Source organism: Plodia interpunctella, chromosome 19 (genome assembly GCF_027563975.2).
Source record: "Plodia interpunctella isolate USDA-ARS_2022_Savannah chromosome 19, ilPloInte3.2, whole genome shotgun sequence".
NCBI lineage: Eukaryota > Metazoa > Arthropoda > Insecta > Lepidoptera > Pyralidae > Plodia > Plodia interpunctella.
In genome coordinates, this window is record NC_071312.1 from 7,123,136 (window position 1) to 7,147,201 (window position 24,066).

Here is a 24,066-nt window from a genome sequence, read left to right on the forward strand (position 1 = left end):
TTTTACTATGTTTAAAGGAAAGAAAAATACCAATTGCAGAAATTGTCGAATCGAATGTATTGATGACATTGACCAGCAAGGAAAGCGGACTGTTAAGGAAAATTACGAAGTAAGGAAAATGGCAAATAGTATAGTAACTCATTTCCAAAAGGAATGAACTTGAAAACTTGTGACTTCTTAATTGTCCAGTGAGTTGTGAATTGTGGAAATGATTTCGATGAAAATCTGAAAACACTGCTTTTTGTTAGCAAATGCCAGTGCAGAGAAGAAATAGTAGGAAAACGGACTCTGGGCTTCGACGCTGAATATCTCAGAAAGAAACCGGCAAAACACACAAATGAGAGAGACAGAGTTAAACGTGCGAAACCATTTTATTTTTGTTTTTTTATTTGATAGTTCTACACTAATTTAAAAGTTCTACACTAATTGTGGGGAGGCTATATGGGAAAACACTTATATGAGAGAGACAGTCTAAGTCCAGACCAATTGTGGGGATGCTATATCTTATTTAAATCTACGGTTGGAAGTGTGGAAATGCCCATCAAACGGATTATGAGTGTAAAATTAATTGTAGATGTCGTAAGCCTTTGTAAAGGCTTATGCAAAACATTCATTAGGGTTTAAATTAACGTCACTGTCGCATTAAATTTGTGTTCATTTTGATTAATTTCTTATAGTATTATTTTACTAGTTACGAAGTTTATTTACATGGAGATTACAAGATTATATCTATTTATGATAACTATAGTCCATACTTCCATACTGATTATTACAAATGTGAAAAGCTGTCTGTCTCTGCACGCTTTTATAACTAAATCTTAAACCAATTTTGATAAAATTTGGTATGCTAATAGTATATGCTAGTATGTGCATAGACTACGCGTATAATTTATTATGTTTTTATCCGAGCGTAGCCGGGACGGGACGCTAGTAAAATTATAAATTATAGAAATAATATAATTGGTACGAGATATGTTTTACTAACCTCTTCATTTTCTCACATGAAATAGGACTTCAAAGCATGAAATAAATTTCTTCATTCTAATAAAACAGGCTGTTAGGGCAATTGTCTTTAATTCGATATAGCTATTGTCTGTATGTCTGTTGCAATTTGGGCTCAGTAATAGCGTTGACCTGGATTTCAATCGAATTAGACTTACTTCCATATTATACGGGGTAGACAGAGCTTTAAGATTCCGAAAGAGTAGCGTGCAGTATATAAGGTAGTACTGGTAGTCATTTATCGAGTGTTTTATTAATAAAGATTTAATACAGATTGTATTAAGTCGCCTAATGGCATATGGATACGGCTTTTACGAATATTTCTTTCAGTCTATCGTCAGGTCTTTACACAATGTTTTTCTTTCACCGGACAAATTCTATAAAAAGTAGTTTATTAACATGACTAAGATTGGCAATAAAATGTCGCACGAGTGGGATTCGAGACTTGGGACCTTTCGGTTCACAGGTAAGCAGTTTAACCGTTGGGCCGCCACCGCTTTTGGTTATGTAAGTATTTAAAAAAATTTGATACATCATCTGAAAGTGAACCGTTGTCAAAGAAGTCGGTGCTAATAGTGAGGATGACGAATCAGCGCGGAAATCCTTTTTGACCTACTTATTAATATTTATAAATTAAAAAGTATACCATTTTATTATTACTAGCTTTTTCCCGCGACTACGCTCGCATTTTTGACAATATCTCGGGTTCTAAGCAACGTATTGCGATGAAACCTACATAATATTTTAGTTTAGACCATCATCATCATATAGAACTGTGAAAACAGCATCAAATTCCATCCATTAGTTTCGCGTGACAGACAGACAATTAATCTGATTATTTGAATTATGAGCTATAGGGGGCAGACTAACTTAACATCTTGGTATAGATTTCATCCCATACGTTGTTTAGAAGCCGAGATATCGACAATAAGAAATTATTAGCGCACGCACGAAATTAATGCGGGTGAAGCCGCGTGCGAAAGCTAGTGCTATATATAAATGCAAATAAATAATTACAAAGACTTTCGTATTGAAGGCAAGCATTGTGCAACCAAGCAAAACGTGTTGACCTACGCCATTTTCTCCACATAATCGTGTTTTGTTTAGTCGGTGAGAGTGAACAGACAGCCTGATACCTTTTCCATTGAATTCCATTTCAATTGGTGCTAGTTTCCTGTTTATGTTAGGTGGAATTGACAAGAAAGTCAATTTTGTTCGTTTATTGTAACTTTGAGAAATGTTTAAAAATTCAATCGCAATCAAGTTTAGCTGAATATTTTCAAGGTCAATACAAAATACTTATATATTAATTTTATTAATTTCATTTATTTTATCTCTCTCTCTCATCTGAGCGTTTTCCCGGTTTCTTCTTTAGCCGTTGAGTGTTGGAGCCCAGGTTTCCACTTCGCACGGTCGTCGGCATCCCTAGTGGTAGGCCTTCGGGTGGCAAGTTCCAACGTTGTAATTTGGTTTCCTTTATACAAATACGACTTCACAGGGTTATAGGTTATCAAGCTGTTAACCAGCTAAATGTCGAACTTGTGCAATACCAATTTGTACTTGCCCTGTGAGCCTGTGTTCATAATTTTAAAGGACATTTTACACCATTGAGTTATGGCCGATGTATTACGTAGATGATATTCTAGGTAGTAGAGAAATTAATTTGCGCGTTCATTGAAATTAATAAGTTTTTTACTAAAATATTTTGACACGAGGTTTTATTGTTGTCAGAGAAATCAATTGCATTTAATGTGTGACAAAAATATCATGTCCGTGCAGTAAACTGTTTAGTAGTTCCCACGTCAGGAGCCGTTCCTGGGTGCACCATCAGGTTCATCAATCGGTCTTGAGCATTATAATTGATATTGATATGACAAAAAAATGTCATTCGTTAAATTTCCCTTTTCTATTTTTCACAGACAAGACTGCAATACGTAAATATGTCTCACCTTTTAAATATTACAGTAACGTATATATAAAGAAACATTTTTGTTTAAATTAAACCTCCTAGGGGTTGAAAATTTGTATGAAAATAACACAACATACTTTTAGCAAGCGGTGCCGCTGCAATAACTAATGATTTCATATGCAATCATCAACGTATTACCACAGCGAGGTAATAAGAACATTATAACACGACGATCACCTTGATAGATGCGACATGGGACGACGTGAAAAGAAATCCGCATTCGCCATAGATCGTGCGAAGGTTCAACGCAATAAGTTATATTGTTTGAAGTGGTGAAACTGCACGTAATTCTATTAACACAAATTAGTGTTCGCAATGTTCGGATTATGAAATTAGCTTAATTAATTTAATGGAGATGGTTACTGAATGTATTGGCTTGTCAACAATTGTGCAAAATGTTAATAGATAAATCGCTCTTAATAAGTTTATTTTTTAAGATCCCTGTAATGAAATTCACCATTATGAATTTAAAGATCGAAGTATTTCGATTATTGTATGTATATTGAGATAAAAAGGAAAATATATACTTGATAAAACTATGCGAAAGTGAATTACTAAAAATATGACAGGGACAGAAAATTTTTATCCTGAGTTCTTCACAGGAAAGGCCTAATGACACGAGCAGGATGTGAACCTGAAACCTTTTAATCACAGGGCGTCTTAACCGCTGCACTACCGACGCAATGTATGCTGAAACGCCAACACGTGTTCAGTATTCAACACGCTTTCACACAAATCGTACACACAATCATACATTTATGTAACAATCAAAACCACAGGGTCGACGGCCATTAAGCAAAATGCGAATAAGAACGCTTTACAACTCACGGTATTTATTTATAGGAGTACTGGCTGCGCCAGGCCCTTCGCTCGATAGCTCGATAGATAGATAAAAAGTTTTAATTTATTTACTAGAACTGCATACATACAGACGACAAATTTGACAAATAACACATAGGGATATATCTGGAATAACACATAGGGTACTCCCTATGTGTTATTCCAGGTATATCCTATCCGTGTACCAAATTTCTATGTATAATCAGAGACTTTAGTAAAAGAAGAAATACTGTGCGTGCAGTTTTGTAGAAAACAATTAAAGTAAAGTAAAGTAAAAATGTGTATATTTTCTCCAAAACAGAACATGATACAGTAAAAACAGATGAATTACATAAAATGTTGCACAGTCTGTTTAGGAGACTGGAGCCTGTGTTAGGCAAGGCCTGTGTCACAGTGCTCCAGGACTCTCCTGTTTAATTATTGGGAGTAGACTATTAAATAACAATGCTAAAAATACAACAACAAGACTAAAATAATATAAGTTGAGCATGCGAAATAAATGTCTGTGTTTATTTGTTACTTTTTTTTTCATGTATAAATATATATATATATATTTACCCATTTTTTTTTTTAGGTTCTAACAAAAACAATCTAAAATATAACGCTTCTAATACTTATTTCCTAATAGTACACTGGTGTTCAACGAAATGATAATTAATCACGACAGTAACGGAAAAAATGAAAATGTATGCAATACCAAAAAAAAACATCGTAAACTTTGTGATCTAACCCTTTTTCATAGATAATAAACCAAATAAACACAAATTCATGTCAGTTTGTAATATTCCCGTTCCGTTCGGTATCAGGCCGCTTCGCAACTAGCATTGTGCGCACGCGCGACCAGGAAATTAAAGGGTTCACTGCATCTGCATAATCGACGCTTGTTCGATGGAAAGCTGAGTTTTGCTTGTGTACTTTATTTATAAACATTTGAGATCCTTGTGCCATATTTGCATAGAAATAATAATAATATAAATGGACAACACTCAACGGCCCACACTAAGCACTAAGTTTGTATTGCGGGTCCAATAGACACAAACACAGAAACGGGCACAACACACCCACAGGCGCAGACAAAATAGTAAATAGTGATCACAAGTTATATTTCTAACAGGTAATCATTTACAATTATTTGCCCGCACTGGGAATCGAACCCAGAACGTCTACATAGCGGACGGGCGGTTATCATTACGCCACGGATGTAGTCATATAAGTTAATAAGTTTACAATTTTATTACTTACTGATATGACTTGAATGGAAATTCGCATTGAGTTATAAAATTCCCAATGCGAATTTCCACTTAGAAAGAGACAAAAAGAGAAAGAGAAGAAACGTATTTATTGCCCTTGCAATTTGCCAGAACACTTATTCAGAAGACAGATAAGATAAAAAGGTTCTTGCTATTATAATCTCGAATAAAAAAGCATAAAAGACTTTTCACACAAATATTTTTTTCTCTAAAATTTATGTAACTTATTTTGACATAGTTTACTTTACGAATATAACAAATTTATTAAAATAAACTTTTTAAATTGGTAAGTACTTATGTAAAAACTAAACTAATCCACTCGACCTTCTACTAAACAATGCCATATCAAATTCGCTTAGTTGTCCGCCAACGCAGGGACCGTGACAACAACAATAGTTGGGCACCACTGTCCTTTTGTACTTTCCCCGCGCCGCCGCCGCGACGACCAATCAGAATGCTCGGTGACGTCACACGCCCAGTTACTGTCAATGTTTTTATCACATCCAACAATAGCGTGGAATTTCGTGAATGGCATTGTGATGAAAGTAAACAAGCGTAGAAAAATATAATTTTGTTATGTGTACCAATTTATTGGCTATTGAATTGAAGTCAATTTCACTAAACGATTGGTACTGTAATTGTGCAAACAGAGAATGGGGGCTTCAAAGTGTCATTGTTTTGAAAGAAACGGAGAATACGAAAGGATAAGAAGGAGTTTAATTAAATGCTAAGATTTACGAGTGGTGGAATCTCAAAACATTCATATGACAGTTTCGACGATTTTTATCTAAATGAGACACGTTATGAATGGAGAATCTCCAACATAACGGCTCACATATATTTTATTACCGTTTTTGCATTCGTTTGGTTAGATATCGTTGATTGGCCGGTTTCCTGATGTTGTGGTTAATTTATTTTTCCGGTCTGTAATTAACTTTAATGTGTAAACTATACGGGCAAAATTAGTTTTCAACTAACTATGTTTATAATCATACTAATAGGCATTATAAAGGCGAAACGGCTGTGCCAATTTTTATGAAATTTGGTGTTGACGTAGCTGCTACTTTGTTCTTTTATCCCGAAAGTACGCGATCCCCGTAGAATTTGGTCAAAAAATCTGATCACTTTATTAAGTAAATGGCGCTAATGTGCATAAAAGTTAGTATTTTTTTTAATAATTAATCGGGAAACACTGCGGCACCACTAGGTAGAATTAGTTAATTGAAATAAGTACTTTGGTAAATACCTCGCTGTAAGTAAATTTATTTTCAAAATATAATAGATTTAAACACGCACATATTTATTTTAACAATTTGATTTTTTTTTATGGTGAACTATAATAATTAACTTTAAGTGTAAGTAATTGTGTAATATAATAATAATAATCCCAAATATTTAGTAATCAACTTATTTAACTTGTCAGTTACGTGACGATACGAATATAAACTTTGCATTTACTTTTTGTCACATATTTTTACATATAATCAGTAACATTTAAGGATTTTAGTGACGACAATAAAAGTCTTATGGTACAAGTGTAACTTTTACCATTATTAATATTATCTACAAAAAAAAAAGCTTTTCAACATCACTTGCAACTACATAACATATAAGAAGTAAGTAGTATTTTGATAGCATAAGTGTCTGAGCGTTATCATTTTATCAGTGACAACTGATAAAATGATAACGATATTTGAATTGACTCACCGTTGTGGATTGTTAATTGTTCAAAGAGTAGAAGTATCGAGGTCAACGTACCTGAAAAGACAATAAAAAATATTATATATTCTTTATTTAAATTAGTTCGTTAAATTTTAATTTTATTGATATCCTCATATTGTCTATTCATTTTTTTATATGTTTTAAACTAGCGTCCCGCTCCGGCTACGCTCGTGTAAATCATTATAAATTATTCTACTTAAACTTTCCTCACGAATCACACTATCTATTAGTGAAAACCGCATTAAAATCGTAGTAACGTGCAGTAGTGTTTGAGTTTATTGCCAACAGACAGACATGACAGGACTTTATTTATGACATTCTTTAAAAAAAAAGTAGCTATTAGCAATATTATATGCCAAAAAACTATATATAAAATATTTTTTTCTTAAATATATAAAGCAAAAAACATAAAACTTATTGATTGCCATAAATATGTTTCAAAAATTACAAGATTTTAATAAAATTTTATTAAAGACTTGTAATGTTTGAAATAAAAACAATAAAAATTTTATTCAGTGATATATTGTAAGCAACTTAAATACAATGTATATAAAAGGTTAAGCTTAAATCGGCCATTTTAAATGATACAATAAAATGTATAATAAACATGAATATGTAATGAAATTTCGCATCTAAAAATAGCATTTTATGGACCGTATTTTTTTAATGAAAAATTTTAGCAAATTTAAACTTTCTGTAGGGAAGAAGTTTGTATATAAAATGTCGTTTCGGGGTCAAAGACCAAAGATCATCTTTAATACATAACTTTTTATGAATATGTATAGCTTTTTTAAACGTGGGTGGAAAGAAATTCATTCATAAAATACTGATGTGAATGTCCTAATGAATTATTTAGGCATATTTTAATGTTTCGTCATTTGGGCTAAACAGAAAGAATTAAGTTCAGTCTATTTTAAAAGAAATATAACATCAGATTAATATTTTTTTTGTTTTATTGGTCATTTGTGGCTTAGTATTACATACTTCCGTCCCCACGCAAACATATTCTTCATTCTTTCCTTTCGAGTGTGTTGATTGCTAACACTGGTGTCTAATTTTGTTCCAGTCGCCTAAAGGCATTGGCATGACTTTTTACGACTAATCACCGCGTATAGCGGCAAGTAATCGCATACAAATGACACAACATAGTGATTCGCTGCAAGAAATCTTTGCTGCAACTAACTACAAAGGAAATTCTTTGTTGCAATATTTTAATATAAGTAATTAAAAAACCATAAAAGGAAAAGCGAAGTTAGTCACGGTAAGACAGTTGTATGCTGCTTAATTGATGACCTCGGTGGCGCAATGGTAAAGTGCTTGCCTCTGAACCGAGAGGTCCCGGGTTCGATCCCCGGTCAGGTCATGATGGAAAATTATCTTTTTCTGATTGGCCCGAGTCTTGGATATATGTATTTGTTATAAAATATAGTATCGTTGAGTTAGTCTCCCATAATACAAGTCTCGAACTTTGGGACTAGCTCAATCTGTGTGATTTGTCCTAATATATTTATTTATTTTTCTTTAATAATACCTATTTTAGTGGTAGACAATTTGGTCCCTCGATGGTTTAAATTCGATCGAACATAACTCTTAAATATATTTTGAGTCGCATCGAAATTGGGGCTAACTTTTTAAAAATTTGGGCCATAATTATTTTATCTATCACTAGCGACCCATCTCGACTTTGCTCTATGCATAGTTTTAAAGTTTCAAAGATAGGGACAGAAAGACAGCGGGAAGCGACTTTTTATTATACAGTGATAACATAGCACACATGGTGATCTCAAGAGGATTGAGTATTACTGGATTTTACGTTTTGATTTATCAGATTTGAAGTCATAACTAGGAACTATCTTGAAAACTTCAGCTCTCGATTACAATAACATTCAAATAAGTTTATTTGTTGTAGAACTATGATGCTACAAACATACATGTTATGCCAGCTCCACAATGTCACCGAACTCAAACACATGCCGATGCGATTGCGTGAATATTGCGATGAAAAAGCGGCAATGTATACCAAATCCGCCAAAGATATCCGCCATTAAACTTATACAACTCCTCATTTGCGTGTTGGGTTAAAAGTCTAGCCTTGGCAGACCTCGTGTCTTATTGGAAGTGCCAACAATCGGGCAACATGCGTATTTAAACCTCTTATTGTAAGCTGATTAGAATATATCCGTAACAGCATTAAGATACGGTATTTTGTGTGGATTCTTATATTTTCTTTTACGTTTTCAGTATTGTATAAAATAATATTTAGTTTTTTATGCATTATACATAAATTTATATTAAAAAAATGGTAAGCCCTTCTAGGTACCAACACTGTTTGAATGAGTTTCTTCGGCATTTCTTCTCAGCAGTGGTCGTTCCGAAACGCTGGTAGTTTGTAGCTTTGGTAAACACCATTTAATTTAGAATATGACGTGAAAAAGTGCCTGTGAAGGCCTAATTTCTGAATAAATGATTTGATTTTGATTATGGGATGATTTCGGGTCGTTGTGTGACTGGGACCGCAGGAAATTGGGAGCGCGGCCCCAGCCGCTAGCTTTTAAATTGAACTGTATATAATCTCTCTCAAATCTTTGTACTTATGTTCCAGGTTGCGTTTGAGGCTATGACGCTGCGAAACCCGAGTCCAAGCCCGAATCAGAGTTAAAAAATAAGGTAATGAAAATTCGGCTGATATTTTGCTAATATAGGTACCAATTAACTGACTTATTCGGCTAATATACCAACTTAGCATTCCAAAGTTGGTTATAATATAAAAAAAATATAAATGTATCCCTTAGTCGCATAGTAGGTACGACATCCATGGGAGAATATGGAGCGGTCCTATACTAGGGCGGAACCATACGCAACTACTATCAATAAACTATCAAGTCTCAAGTATCAACTCCACTTTTCGATATTATATTGTATGTATCAAGTCTCAACTATTCGATAGTGGGATAGCAATTAGCAACACTTAAATCAGTAAAAAATCACCATGATGACATGATCCCATCGAAGATGATCACAAAGAAGCAAATATAGGAATATTACAATATTTTCTTCTATATGATACTGTAATTCACGCCAGATAAACGGGAATAACTCTTATCGGATATCTCAAGTTGAGAACTGCAGATAACATGTTGAAGATAAAGAAACAGAATCACGTTTATATCCCTTATGAGGTAGACAGTGCCAAGCAGAAAAAAAATACATGTTCGTAACTGGTTATCATATAGCGTTTCACGAATTAAAGGACAACAACAGGAAATAAACTTACAGCTAAACGTGACCTAATGATGAAAATTTAAAATTGAAAATATGTTAGTGATGATAACAGGTTTTGGCATCTGATTCCTTAAATATGACCGACCACTCCATCATCCCATGGATGATCAACGAGAGGACTAGGAATATAAAGCTTTGACAGCTGATGGACAAAAATAGTATACTCAAAGAGGCTAGTCGATGGACGCGAGATGTCTTCGCTCAAAAACATCAGAGAGTCTAATCCTGTCCAATTGACTCCTGTCAATACAGACTAGTTCTGGATAAGACTAAATGTATGGAGCTGAATTGATTATGTAGGATTAATTAATATCTTTTAATAGTAGATTGCTGTATTCATGGTATTTTAGATCAGTGATGGTTCCAGATTTTTTAAGCTAACTTTCTAAAAATAAACGATATACTTAACTAAAATAAATTTGAACGCTGCGTCGTTTGAATGTAGCTAAAAGGTAGAAACTTGAAAATTTGCAAGGATTCTTTATAAGGATACGATTACGAATGCATAATCACATTTTTGAAGCATCCTTCTAGTGATGAAAACCTACATTCATGCGATCGAAGCCGCTGGCAAAAGCTATGTGTGTCTATATGAGTGTGCTTATGGCTGAAACATATGGCTAAAGATATATATAATATGTTTGATATGATGTATTATGGCTAAAGCATTGAACTGTCGGAAAACAGTCAGCAGTCAAAAGCAAAATAAACAGCCAGGGCAATGCTCCGTCAGTATGCGGCTAAATTTAATTAACAAAATGGTCGGATTATAACTGAGGCTACAACCACAGTAGAGGGCCACAACTAAGCGTGAGCTTGGAAAATTGCGTTTCGTTTCCCGTTTCCTGAGTAAGTAAATCACTTACACTTACCGTTTTACGTACTTGCAAAAGTCAAGAACATATATTAGTCAATATTAGCGGCCCGTCCCGGGTTTGCTCCTTTTTTCCTTAAGAATCACACTATGTACTAGTGAAAACCGCTTGAAAATCCGTGCAGTGGTTTTTTGAGTTTATCGCGAACACACGTCATATAGGTCTTATAGTGTGCCGGTGGTAGAACACGCACGTAATCCATGCACTTTGTACAGGCTAATATCTAATAAGTAAATGTGTTTATTTGTCCTTCTTTCACGAATAAATGGATTGAGGTGATTTTTAGTTTGGAGATAGTTATAGAGCTGACACTACTATTTGCCGCGGGCGGAGATTCTACCGAATCTATTTGTTACGTTTAGTTACGTTAAGTTTCACAAAAAATAACATTCATAAATTGTATATCAAAGCCAGTTGTAAATAATAAAACTAATTCCGCACGTCCATAAAATTAAGAGCCGTTTGAGATAATGTTTTCGGACAACGGGACATTTTTTATTCATTTCGATGCGCCTACGCATGGCTATTGTTTTTAGTGCTTTTATGTTAATAGCGTGTAAAGATAAAGCTATAAATGTCTCAAACGCTTTGCAAAAAATGTGACTTACTTAAATTGGCAATAGTTTTGACACAATTTAAATTACTAAAAATTTGCAATATTTTTCCCACATTTTGCTTACTTTCTACATAAAGGCGTTGAAAAATATCTTGTATTATTTATCGTTCGATCTATGTACAGTCATCAGAACTCCAGCTATCTAAATTCATTGAAAATTCGTCGCTATCACCGCAGCATAGATGTGTCGTATTTCAATTTTTACAAAGGATAAATCTTTATCGTATATGTAATCTGAGTTTAGATACGACTTTTAAAATAGAATAATTGATAACCCAGATTTTATTGAGGTCGATTAAACTTCTTCTATTCCATTGGCAAAACGAAACAGTAATATTAGCACCGCCCACCTGCTAATTAAAAGTGAACATGCCTTTGTTAGTATGTGCTCACTAAACGCCTAAACTACCGTTAGCAATTAAGAATGTGGGATGCTGCGAAATTATGCCTTCACAGTGTCATATGCTGTCTCTTTCTCTCTCTTATTCTCAGACGAAACGCCCTATGTATTACAGTATTCAATAACAGCGTGTGTCTTATTCAGATCGCTAGGAGTGACTGAGGCAGTAAGGGGTCCGGTCGCCGTCGAACGATCGCATATGCTGTGTAAGCAAATACGCGTCCGGGCACCCTACAGGTGCAAGACAAAAAGCAAGGGTCAATTATGGCGATCAGTCACAATAACAAGCCGGGGCAAAAGTCGAATCGTTTTCTGAAGTTATCCAGAAAGATGGATTGACTTGGTAGTCAGCCGACATTGAGGTATAGACTTCGGTGCGTGTCAGAGGTGAAATACACATAAGTACATTTCTAGGTGCAATCAAGACAGATTGTGAGCTCAGGTTATGTTTCAAGTTGACCGATTATGGTGGCACGTCAGTGGTCAAGGGGTCCCAGGTTCGAATTCTACTCATGCCTTCAGAGTTTGTTGACTTTTTAGTCGCGCGTGGTCATTTTATTTGAGCGCCTATAGTTTTCGCTAAAAGAAACTTCGTGATGTCTCGACATCGGGATTATTATCTACATACTTATTATTACTGACAATGTAATATGCCAAAAGATGCCGAACATCATGTGAAGAGAAGAATAAATAACAAGAAAGCAGACTCTAGGGTCGACGTAATCGTCGAGCCTAGATTCTGCTTTCCGTGAAATTCGGTTTCTTACTCAGCTATTAATATAGCTGAGTAAGAAACCGAATTTCACGGGGAAGCATTACTAGATCAAAATATATTAAAATGATCAAAATATATTAAAATTATCACAATATATTAAAATTATCAAAATATATTAAAATTATCAAAATATATTAAAATGATAAAAATATATTAAAATGATAAAAATATATTAAAATTATCAAAATATATTAAAATTATCAAAATATATTAAAATTATCAAAATATATTAAAATTATCAAAATATATTAAAATTATCAAAATATATTAAAATTATCAAAATATATCATCATCATTTAATTCATTCATTCATTCATCATCAATTAATGAGAAACCATCGGAAATATGTTGGATTGAAATATCATACGAACGTAGGAAATGGAACCAGCAGAAAAATGATGATGACGATAGTAAACCTGAAGGCCTATGCCCAGCCAACAACCATAGTCAGTTTGCAAAGATAACAAACTCCCTCAGAGCTATTAGATTACAATAAAACAATTGAATATTAAATTGGATAGAATTATCGCCTCGTAAATTAATAATTAAAATATATATCTAATGCTAATAAGGAAGTTTATATTCGATTCCGTTATTACAATCCCAATAGGGTAACCCAGATGCAAGAAGAAAATACAGTCACATTGGTGCTAAGAACGGCTATGTGTCACTTGGTATTGGCGGGTAAGGCTGCAGCTTGATTGAGGGCGTCTCGAGGCTTTTAAAATTAAATCCCTCTAATATTATAAATGCGAACATTTGTGAGGATGGATGTATGTATGTTTGTTACTATTTTACGCAAAATCTACTATACCGATTGTTATGAAATTTGGTACACAGGTAGATAATAACCTGGAATAACACATAGGGTACTTTTCATCCCAAAATTCCCAAGGGAGCGAAGTCCCGGGGCACTGCTAATACCATATAATTCATAATTAGTAACATCAAGAATGCAAATAAAGTAAAGTACTTTATTTGCATTCTTATACTCTATTTGTTTTGTACTTCTACCTATTCGTATTCTGTAATAATAGCACGAGTTTTTGAAAGTACATAATCGTATCGACAATATTTACGTAAACAATAAAAAGCTCCTCTATCGTAATAAAAGTAATTAATTTTGGAAATCTACGATTATATCGCTACGATTTTGTTATCGGGAATCTCTGACCCATTGGACAGACATTATTGCCCAGTCTTCTATAGACGCTGGTCTATTAGGAATGCGAGCAACAGGGAGTAATTAATTGAGAGCCAAAATTCCCAAGGGAGCGAAGTCCCGGGGCACTGCTAATACCATATAATTCATAATTAGTAACATCAAGAATGCAAATAAAGTAAAGTACTTTATTTGCATTCTTATACTCTATTTGTTTTAAAGGATTTAAAACTTAAAATAGGATTTTTTATTTCAATACTTGTATACGCTCTTTGCGAAATCTATCGTTGCCTATACATCCATAGAAGCTGATGGAACGGTTCTATTCTAGGACGTAAACCACACTCACACCGTTGATTGATGACTGGTTATGTTTAAGTAAAAGGATACCAAAAAAAAAGAGAAACGAATAATAAATATGTTTATTTCTTCTGCAAAATTAAATTTAAAATCGCATCTCTCGACAATAAAGACCGCAGCTTTACCTACTCTATGTTATCCGCGTAAAAGCGGTTGCAATTCACAAATCAGCTACTGCGTGCGTTGTACACACCACTTAATATCGAATTACCACGCTTTTCTACTGTGCCGCGGTGAAGAAGGAAAATGTGCAATGAACTCGCGTAGTATAACGTGAAGTCGACTGTACAACAGATTATCATACCGCTCTGTATTTAGCTTTGTTAAATTCTGTTTTATAGATATTCTCGTCTAATAAGGTTTAGAATATAACAGTAAAACTATGGAGATACAATTTCACACTTGACGACCTCGATGGCGCAGTGATAAAGTGTTTGCCTCTAAACCGAGAGGTCCCGGGTTCGATCCCCGATCGGGTCATGATGGAAAATGATCTTTTTCTGATTGGCCCGGGTCTTGGATGTTTATCTATATATGTATTTGTTATAAAATATAGTATCGTTGAGGTAGTATCCCATAACACAAGTCTCGAACTTACTTAGGGGCTAGCTCAATCTGTGTGATATGTCCTTATATATTTATTTATTTTAACGTTTTGTACTTCTACCTATTCGTATTCTGTAATAATAGCACGAGTTTTTGAAAGTACATAATCGTATCGACAATATTTACGTAAACAATAAAAAGCTCCTCTATCGTAATAAAAGTAATTAATTTTGGAAATCTACGATTATATCGCTACGATTTTGTTATCGGGAATCTCTGACCCATTGGACAGACATTATTGCCCAGTCTTCTATAGACGCTGGTCTATTAGGAATGCGAGCAACAGGGAGTAATTAATTGAGAGCCATTGAGAAAGCGACAACTTTAGACCCTGGACTAAAGTTGCTGTTTCGCCATGGCTTATTATGATCTGTGCTGCCCGTCCCAGAGGTCGGGCAGCACAGATCATCACGTTCTTTACTACCAGTAAAGAACACTTCATAGAACATCACATTCCAGCACTATCGGCGCTACCACAACAGAATGATCGCGGTTATCAAGAGTGATCGACATAAGAAAGAAGGAAGACGATATCGTAAATAGTTTCTTTTTTTTATTAACCTACGAGGTTTAGCCCGCGCCTTCGCACGCGTTTAATTCGTGCTTGCTCTCTCATAACTTATTAATGTCAATATATCGCGATAAAATCTATACAAGATTTTAAGTTAGACCATAAACTATAAAACTGAGGAAACCGCATCAAATTTCATCCGGTAGTTTTTACGTTTAGCGCAAACAAACATAGCCCACTTATAGTTTTGTGTAGATAGATATAGATATATAGATAGTGTCCCAAACTTTCTATACATTATCTGGATGAAGGGATTTGATTTGGCAGGTGGACAGCTCTCATGAAATAGCTTGCAAGGTAGCAACGGTTTGCTCTCACGACTTGATATCACGAATCCCTTCTAAGGAGTGTGTGTGGGTGTGGCGTAGATTCAAAACTTCGTCCTTGTGTCATGGGTTCAATTCCCACGGAGCAAATGGCGGTATAACTTAATCTGCTTTTATGCTAGTGATGACTATATATCGATAGTCGATAGTTGAGTTGACGAAAATATGGTAAGGTATCGATAGGAATTTGGGTAGGGATCTTTCTCTCTCTCAAAAATTCTCAAGAATACGCCCAGATGAGAGTATAAAGAACAATAAATGAACGAATATGAACAATAAATGAACGAATATGAACAATAAATTAACGAATATGAACAATAAATGAACGAATATGAACAATAAATGAACGAATATGAACAATAAATGGACGAATATGAACAATAAATGTACGAATATGAACAATAAATGAACGAATATGAACAATAAATGAACGAATATGAACAATAAATGTGAATTCAATAAAATATAATAAATAAATAAGACTGCTACCACCACTAAATAGGGATTGTGGCGGTCTGCTAAAAAATTCACACGTGAATTTCTCTGCGAAAGTAGAATAGACATAATTTTCATATAAATTTCATCCCCCATTATATAATTGGGGGTTGATTTTTTATTGTAATTTGTATTTTGAAAAGTAGCCTACGTTTGAACGGGGGTCTCTAACGACGTGCATACCAAGTTTCATCAAAATCGGTAGCGGTTTAGCCGTGAAAGCGGAACAGACAGACGGGCTTTCGCTTTTATAATATTAGTATGGAAGTATGGATTTTCTATAGGTACAATAGTACAAAAAGAGTTAATGCTATAGATTTTGCAGTAGCATCGATAGAAAGGTTGTCAGGGAGGAAAATAGTATCGATAGTATATTGAACAGTGCGTTAGGAAAGAAGAAATTTCGTTTTCTAGTTTGAGTTGAAAAAGAATTCTTTAGTTAAATCTATCTTGGCAATTGTTTTTTGTACACTAATATTATAAAGGCGAAAGTTTCGACTATGTTACTTCTTCACGCTCAAATGGCTGGACCAATTTTTATGATATTTAGTAAGGAGGCAGTTGAGATCTTGGATTAACACATAGGGTACTTTTTATCCCGAAAAGTAAGCGATTACCGGAAGATTTGATTAAAAGTCTTATAGTCAATGGCGCTTTATAAAGTATATAACGCTGCTGTGCATACAATTAAACCGCGGATAACACCGCGAGGTGCAGTTATTAAACCATAGTCGATATTTCAAATTTATGAATTTCCCACATTAAATAGTTTTATAACTTTATTGTAGCTATTAGTGGAAACGCGTAAGCTAAAAGGGTCACAGGTTCATATCCAATTTAGTACGATAAATGTCAAGTCTAACACGTTGGCCAAACATGGCGGCCAATCGACGTAGAGTCTACCAACATATGTTATATTATTATATATAAATATTATACTGGTATATATAATATCTATATACAATATTATACTAAGTATAGATCGTCGATAATAATCAGAGAATTATTATTTTTTATATATTTTTTATTTTATTATCGGCATTGTCGTTTAGTGCGCATTTTCTGTTTGTGTCTTTTAGAAATATTATATTCAATGTAGTACATCAACATAATTAAAATCATTACAAATTCGTCCCTATTATCGCGGCATAAAGTAGCTATGGAGCTTCGTTAAATGACACCTGGAATGGCAGCCGAGGAGGTATTATTCTATAAATATACCTCTTCTTCATAGTCGTATTCCTCATGGCTGAGGGTCGTGGTTATTACGTCACACACAACAACTTTCTTGGCATTATTAATGGAGTAGTTTGCCATTGCCTTCTCCATTTCACACACAAGTTAAGAATCAACCAGTGTGCAGGTTTCCTCATGATGTTTTCCTTCACCGGAAGCAAGTGGTGGCCGTTGAAAATTAGAATCAGATTGGTATACAAACTCATATGGCACGAGGATTCGAACCTGGGACCTTTCGATCCACAGGCGGGCGTCTCAACCATTACATCACCACCACTTCTTATAAATATACCAAAAATATTAAACCTGATGAAAAAATATGACTTTTGTAGAAGATTCACAAAGTCGTACACAAAGTGGAATTGTCATTTTGTCTTGTATAAAAATAATTTTAATTACTAATTAGCTTTTGCCCGCGGCTTCGCCCGCGTTAATTTTCCGGGATGAAACGTACCCTTTTTCCTTCTCCATACTTCAAACTGTATGCATGTATGCAAAATTTCAATAAGATTGGTTGAGTAGATATAAAGTGTGGTAACAAACAAACAAACTTTTATATTCTTTCGCATTTATAATATTAGTTGGAATCGGGATAATGAGAAACGAATAGTAATTGGCTGAAACATTGGACCAATGTTTGTCCAACTATGTTTGTGAACGCGGCTATGTTATGACTAGGCAATGTAATGTGTTATTTTAATTATCTATAGCATAAATATACTAATGCAAGTGTCAGTGTAGATTATACGAGAAAGCAATAACATTTTACTTTACTATATAAGTACTTACAGGCTTTCAAGTGAAAGTATTTGTGGACTTTAAGTAGAGAGTACAAATTATGATCTGAAAAAATCTTTTCATCGCAATATCATGGTTAAATAACTGATTATCTAAACTATTATTATTAAGAGGTAAGCGTTTGTGAGTTTGTGAATTTGTATGTTTGAGGCGGGTAATCTTCCAAACTACCGAACCTATTTCAAAAATTCTTTCACCATTATAGAAAGGTACATTATCCAAGATTGCTATATAGGCTATGTTTTATCCCAAAATGCCCACGGGAAAATGAAGTCACGGGCTATATTAGTATTACGTACATATTATAGCAACACACATAAAAATACATATTACATTACTACATATTACAAAAAGAAGTCGCGTCTGTCGCTCTGAACGGGACAAACTCAAAACTATCGGACGGATTTTCGTACGGTTTTCACCAATAGATATTTTGATTCTTGAGGAAAATTTGGGTGTATAAATTGATTATGGTTTTAACCGAGCGAGGCCGGGACTGCAGATTTTAATAATAACGTTAAAAGATTTTCAGAAAGAGACAAACTATTTGCATTACTTAAGTTATATTCACAACAATAACATATTGCACAAGAAATAGCCAGAATATTTGCAAGTACAGTACACAGCACATCAAGTTACCCTTTTGAACCTCTATGGGCTCTATGGCGCGGTAATAGCGGCGAGTTTCCAGTGATTTTGGGTAGGTTGACGAGCTGTACGCCGATGTTACGAAGCGTGTATGGCGCAACTCTATTGTCTGAGTAATATAAGTAAAAATTCCCTGTAATTGATCGAATTTTTTCTCATGGATTCATCAAGTTAACTACTTCGTTGGTATGTACACATAATTATATTGTAAGAACATTGGTATGGTGTTAAATATTTTCTGACGTGTCTAATACTGAATTGAATACGATCAATAAAGATGCGTTTAGAACAAATATTATAGTCCTATCAAGATGGAAAATGATCTTTTTCAGATTGACCTGGCTCTTGGATGTTTGTCTAATGTTATAGACTATACTAATAATACGCGTATCGTTGAGTTAGTATCCCATAACACAAGTCTCAAACTTACCTTGGGGCTAGCTAAATCTGTGTGGTTTGTCCTTATATATTTATTATTTATCATATCGTATGGCACGCATTGGATTCAATCTATTTTTTTTAAATCAAGATTACAACTTTTTGACAAATTGAAGCTAAAATAAATTCGTCACTATGCAACTATAAAATTTTCGACATTGACAAAACGAGACAAAACACACTTTATCATCTTCATCATCACTTAGCTTAAAAATATGCTATACCTTACCCTTTAGGTTAATATCAAAATCAAAATCAAAATCAAATCATTTATTCAGAAATTAGGCCTTCACAGGCACTTTTTCACGTCATAATCTAAATTAAATGATGTTTACCAAAGCTACAAACTACTAGCATTTCGGAACGGAACGGAATATATAAGTCTGTGTTAACTTTTTTATGAATAAGACGACATTTAGACCAGTGATAGGTAGAGAAATAAGTCTAGCCACTAGACTGAAAGTACCAAGACCAACTAACCTCAGTTGGTGAAATTCTGACAACTAAAAAATATGACACTGAAGCAAACAGTGAAAAAATAAGATCAGATTTTAAAAGGAAACTTACCACTGTAAAAGAAATTACGTAATTGTGTTTTCTGTGGTTGCCGGACGATCATAGAATATAATTATATCCGTTTAAAAACACCAATGTGTTATTTGGTGTAAATGAAAGAAAATATTATAACTGATGTATTTGATCTTGTAATGAAAGACTTCGGTGCTATTAACTATATTAAATTAAAAACATATAACACTCAATAGCACGTCGTAGATTTGCCATCGACACGCAAATAAGAAGCTGCTTTTAACAATACCCACGATAAGAAATGAAGAAAATAGTTATTATTTAGAAGCGCAGTACGAAGAATATGTATATTTTTATAGAGCTGGATGTTTTTTAATTAGACTATTTAGTATTATAGACTATGTCAGGGGAAAAAATTAACGTCACATTCTAAAAAAAAAATGTGGTAATTAAAGTTCAAATATATTTTGTTCTGTTCAATCTTTGATGAAAGTACAAGATAACATTTATCTAAAATAAAATGATATAGGTACTCTTGGAGCTATGAAAACAGTACCGGCCCTCTTTATAGCCGGTAAAACAGCGAACATATGACAGTAGTACAATGTTCTGATTAGTAGGCCTCGCTTCCGCAATAACTGTCTGTGGCGACCCTAATTGAGACGTGAAATATCGTAGTTAGGTACGCCTGCGCAGTAGCGCTCCACGTATCAAGGATGACAAAAAATATTTCTGATATTTTAGATGTGATAGTAAAATAATGTGATACATATTAGTTACTAGTGGCCCGTCCCGGCTTCGGTCAAGTAAGACCATAATTAAAGACTCTTGAATGTTACTCCTGAAGGTTTCGTCTTCGCCAATATTATGAGATATAGATAAGATAAAAAAAATATTTTTGCTTTATTGTATGTAATGAATAAACTCAAAACTACTGGTATGATTTTGTTGAAATTTGGTATGCGTGTAGTTAAAGACCCCAGATGAAACATAGGCTACTCTTCTTTTCACAAAAATCATCCCCTAAATGTCTATAGTGTGAACTTTAGTATGAAAATCATTTATCGCTTCAATCGCATCGCGCAATCGCTTCTGCGTAAGAGGAAAAGAAATTCACGCGTGCGAACCCGCGGGCAATAGCTAGCAGGCACTTAATGAAGTAGAAGAATGGACATGAAATAAAAAATAGTCCACATACCAATTACATGACACTATACATTTGTGCTTGCTGAAATTACATAATTATTCAACTTCAAGCCACCTCTGAGCGCCCACTAGAATAATTATCAATAAACAAAAAACAATTACAATAATATAGTACATATCACAGGTGTTTATAAACAGAAAAACAGTTGAAATAACTCCACACATTGGAAACCGCTGGCGCAGCCGCATATCTGTGCAGTAATGCGATGAGGAGCGCGGGAAAAAACTATTTTTCGTCACGCTACGATTATCTCTCCGGCTGTCATCAATCAATGATTTTGTTTCATACGACTGTATAAGTATAATATTCACACTTGCAAAATGTCCCTTACGCAAAATGTCCCTTTCGCAAAATGTCCCCTGGTAAAAAGACGCTTCGGCGCAGAATGTATAAATTGAAAGATGGTTGATTTTAATCAGTTATTATTGTAGGATCCCACTTTTGTGTCCCCGTTCGATCATTGTTACTGGCAACACGATTTTTTTATCAGTTGTCGAGTGACAACCAATTTAAATTGACCTATGGGGGTATATTATTAAATCCCTACTGATATTATTGCTATCTCTTTGTTAATTGGACAAAAACATTTTTAAATTAACAACAAATCAAATCATTTATTATACAGAAATTAGGCCTTTCACAGGCACTTTTTCACGTCATATTCTAAATTAAATGATGTTTACCAAAGCTACAAACTACTAGCATTTCGGAACGACCACTGCCGAGAAGAAATGCCGAAAGAAACTCATTCAAACAGTGTTAGTCCCTATTATGCCAGATAAAAAAATATTGAAATAATCGAGGCTATACACCACTTAGATTCTAAAATGGTCACCCAGGTGTAAACTATTGGCTTTACAACCCACTTATTAGTAAATCTATTTAACACCACTTTAAGAAACCTAGAATCGCACTAATCGGCTAACCTAAAGCCGTAAAATGTCCACAAAGAAAGCCACACAGCATTCTAGGTATGTCACTTAGTATAACGGCATGTAACCGCCGCCGGCTATGTCACACATATATGCAATATTTTACACCCCGATGCAAGGTCACACAGGACCGCACGTCACGCGTTCAGACAACTACACATAGTGGTTCAAGTTGCGAATTATTAGCGTGATTATTTTAATTAGTGCTCGAGTGCCTTTTTGTGTCAGTCATATACTCTATAAGGAAAACTATTAGATACGTTTGCAGCAGTCAATTTTGATGTTGACTTTATTGTGCGCACAACAACGCAAAATACGCCATTTTATTGGCGCTCGAGTTAAAGTTAACGTCAAAATTGAATAATGCAACCGAACGGTATTGATTTATGTATCATTTTTACACTGAAGTAGGTTTTAGAAAAACCTTAATGTCGTACGACACGACTAAGGGACAGCAAAGGCAGCTAATAGGCAAACAATAGCATTCCCAAGGCCGTCAGTCAGGCGGCCGGCTGTAAAATATATTAAGGTAATTTTTTACGCTGATCCCGAGCCTCGTGGCGTCACAGCTTCGAAAGTCTATGTCGAGTAAGTATTTTTAATTAGTTCTAACTGAATTTAAAAAAAATATGCGAAAGTTTTTGAGGGTGTATGTACATATATGTGTATGTATGTTTGTTACTCTTTCGAGCGAAGTCTACTACACGGAGTTTTATGAAACTTGGTACAGTCGAAAGCATTCGTTGCAAACTCACCCTTATTACTACTACAGAAAGGGCCATGCAGTGTAACTTGACATGCGGTCGACTGTACACGGGTAGAACACAACCTGGGACAACACATAGGGTACTTTTGATCGCGATTATCCCACGGCAGCGAAGTCCCGGGGCGCAGCTAGTCTTCTATATACATAATGCTGATGAAAATAAAAAGATTCATTATTAAATAACTTAGGCCATCTTCTTCATAGTCGTATTCCTCATGGCTGAGGGTCGTGGTTATTACGTGGAATGCAACACACACAACAACTTTCTTGGCATTATTAATGGAATCGTTTGCCATTGCCTTCTCCACTTGGGCCATACACCATAATAAAAATGCCAATAATCATGCTCATACGCATTCTACGGCAAAAAATAACTCCGTTTGCGTATCAAATTGATTTATATATCATTCATATACTTACTATTACTACGTCTCAATTATTTCTAGTTCAGACCGAAAGAAAAGGAAAAAAATATTAAGTATTTCTGTCTGTATGAACGCGATAAACGCAAAAACTAACGGACAGATTTTTGTACGAATAGATAAAGTGATTCCTTAGGCTTTAAGTAGGTATATGGTTATATGATAAATGGTTAACCTGTTTATATATAGCATTCGCAATAACTTCGTCAAAACCTAACCTATGACCACCACAACAGCTCCACTTACCAAGTATGACAATAAGCATACCGTACTAACGGTAATTCTGTAATTAGTCAACTGTACGATAATTCTATATAGCCGTGTGTAATTATAGGCGAAATGTGAACTGAGGTGGCAAGCGATGTGGTAGAAAGTATGAAAGAACATGTCAGTTATTAAATAGGTGACAATCTTAACGCCTGTTAGATGATATTGAAGGTGATATAGCGTTAAGCCGGTAAACCAGACGCGACAGGTCATAAGAAAGCGATCATTAAATTGTTTAGAGAAAGCTATTAATAAATATGTCCGATCTGATTTGACTAGAAAGAGAAGGAATCATTATGAAACATGTCACATTTACGAAGCTAAAAACCCGTAAGATTCTGGAGATTAGCAGTTTACTGAGGAAGATAATGCTATGGAAGGAAATTGGAGTTAACAGGTACTTTTTCTCGTCAAAACCTCCCTTCGATGAGATGACTAGTGTATTAGCTACAACTAAACAGAAGTACCCGAATGAACGTAGTTCGTTTCGTGCATCATCGAACAATATGACACCAACAAGATCTCTCAATAATGGAATAACAAAAAAGTAGGCTAATAACACTGTAATGTTTT

The 24,066-nt window shown here is 34.5% G+C and overlaps 1 protein-coding gene across 4 annotated transcripts in view; it reads right to left on the bottom strand.

The window, feature by feature from the left end:
* smash (smallish) overlaps positions 1 to 24,066 on the bottom strand; it is a 149,817-nt gene that overhangs the window by 94,979 nt on the left and 30,772 nt on the right. Inside the window, exon 2 of one of the 4 annotated variants that reach the window (XM_053759923.2) lies at positions 6,769 to 6,819. The exons of the other annotated variants lie outside the window; for them this stretch is intronic. The gene's annotated coding sequence lies outside the window, so the exon portion shown is untranslated. The remainder of the gene's footprint in view (positions 1 to 6,768; positions 6,820 to 24,066) is intronic. 4 annotated transcript variants of the gene reach the window in all.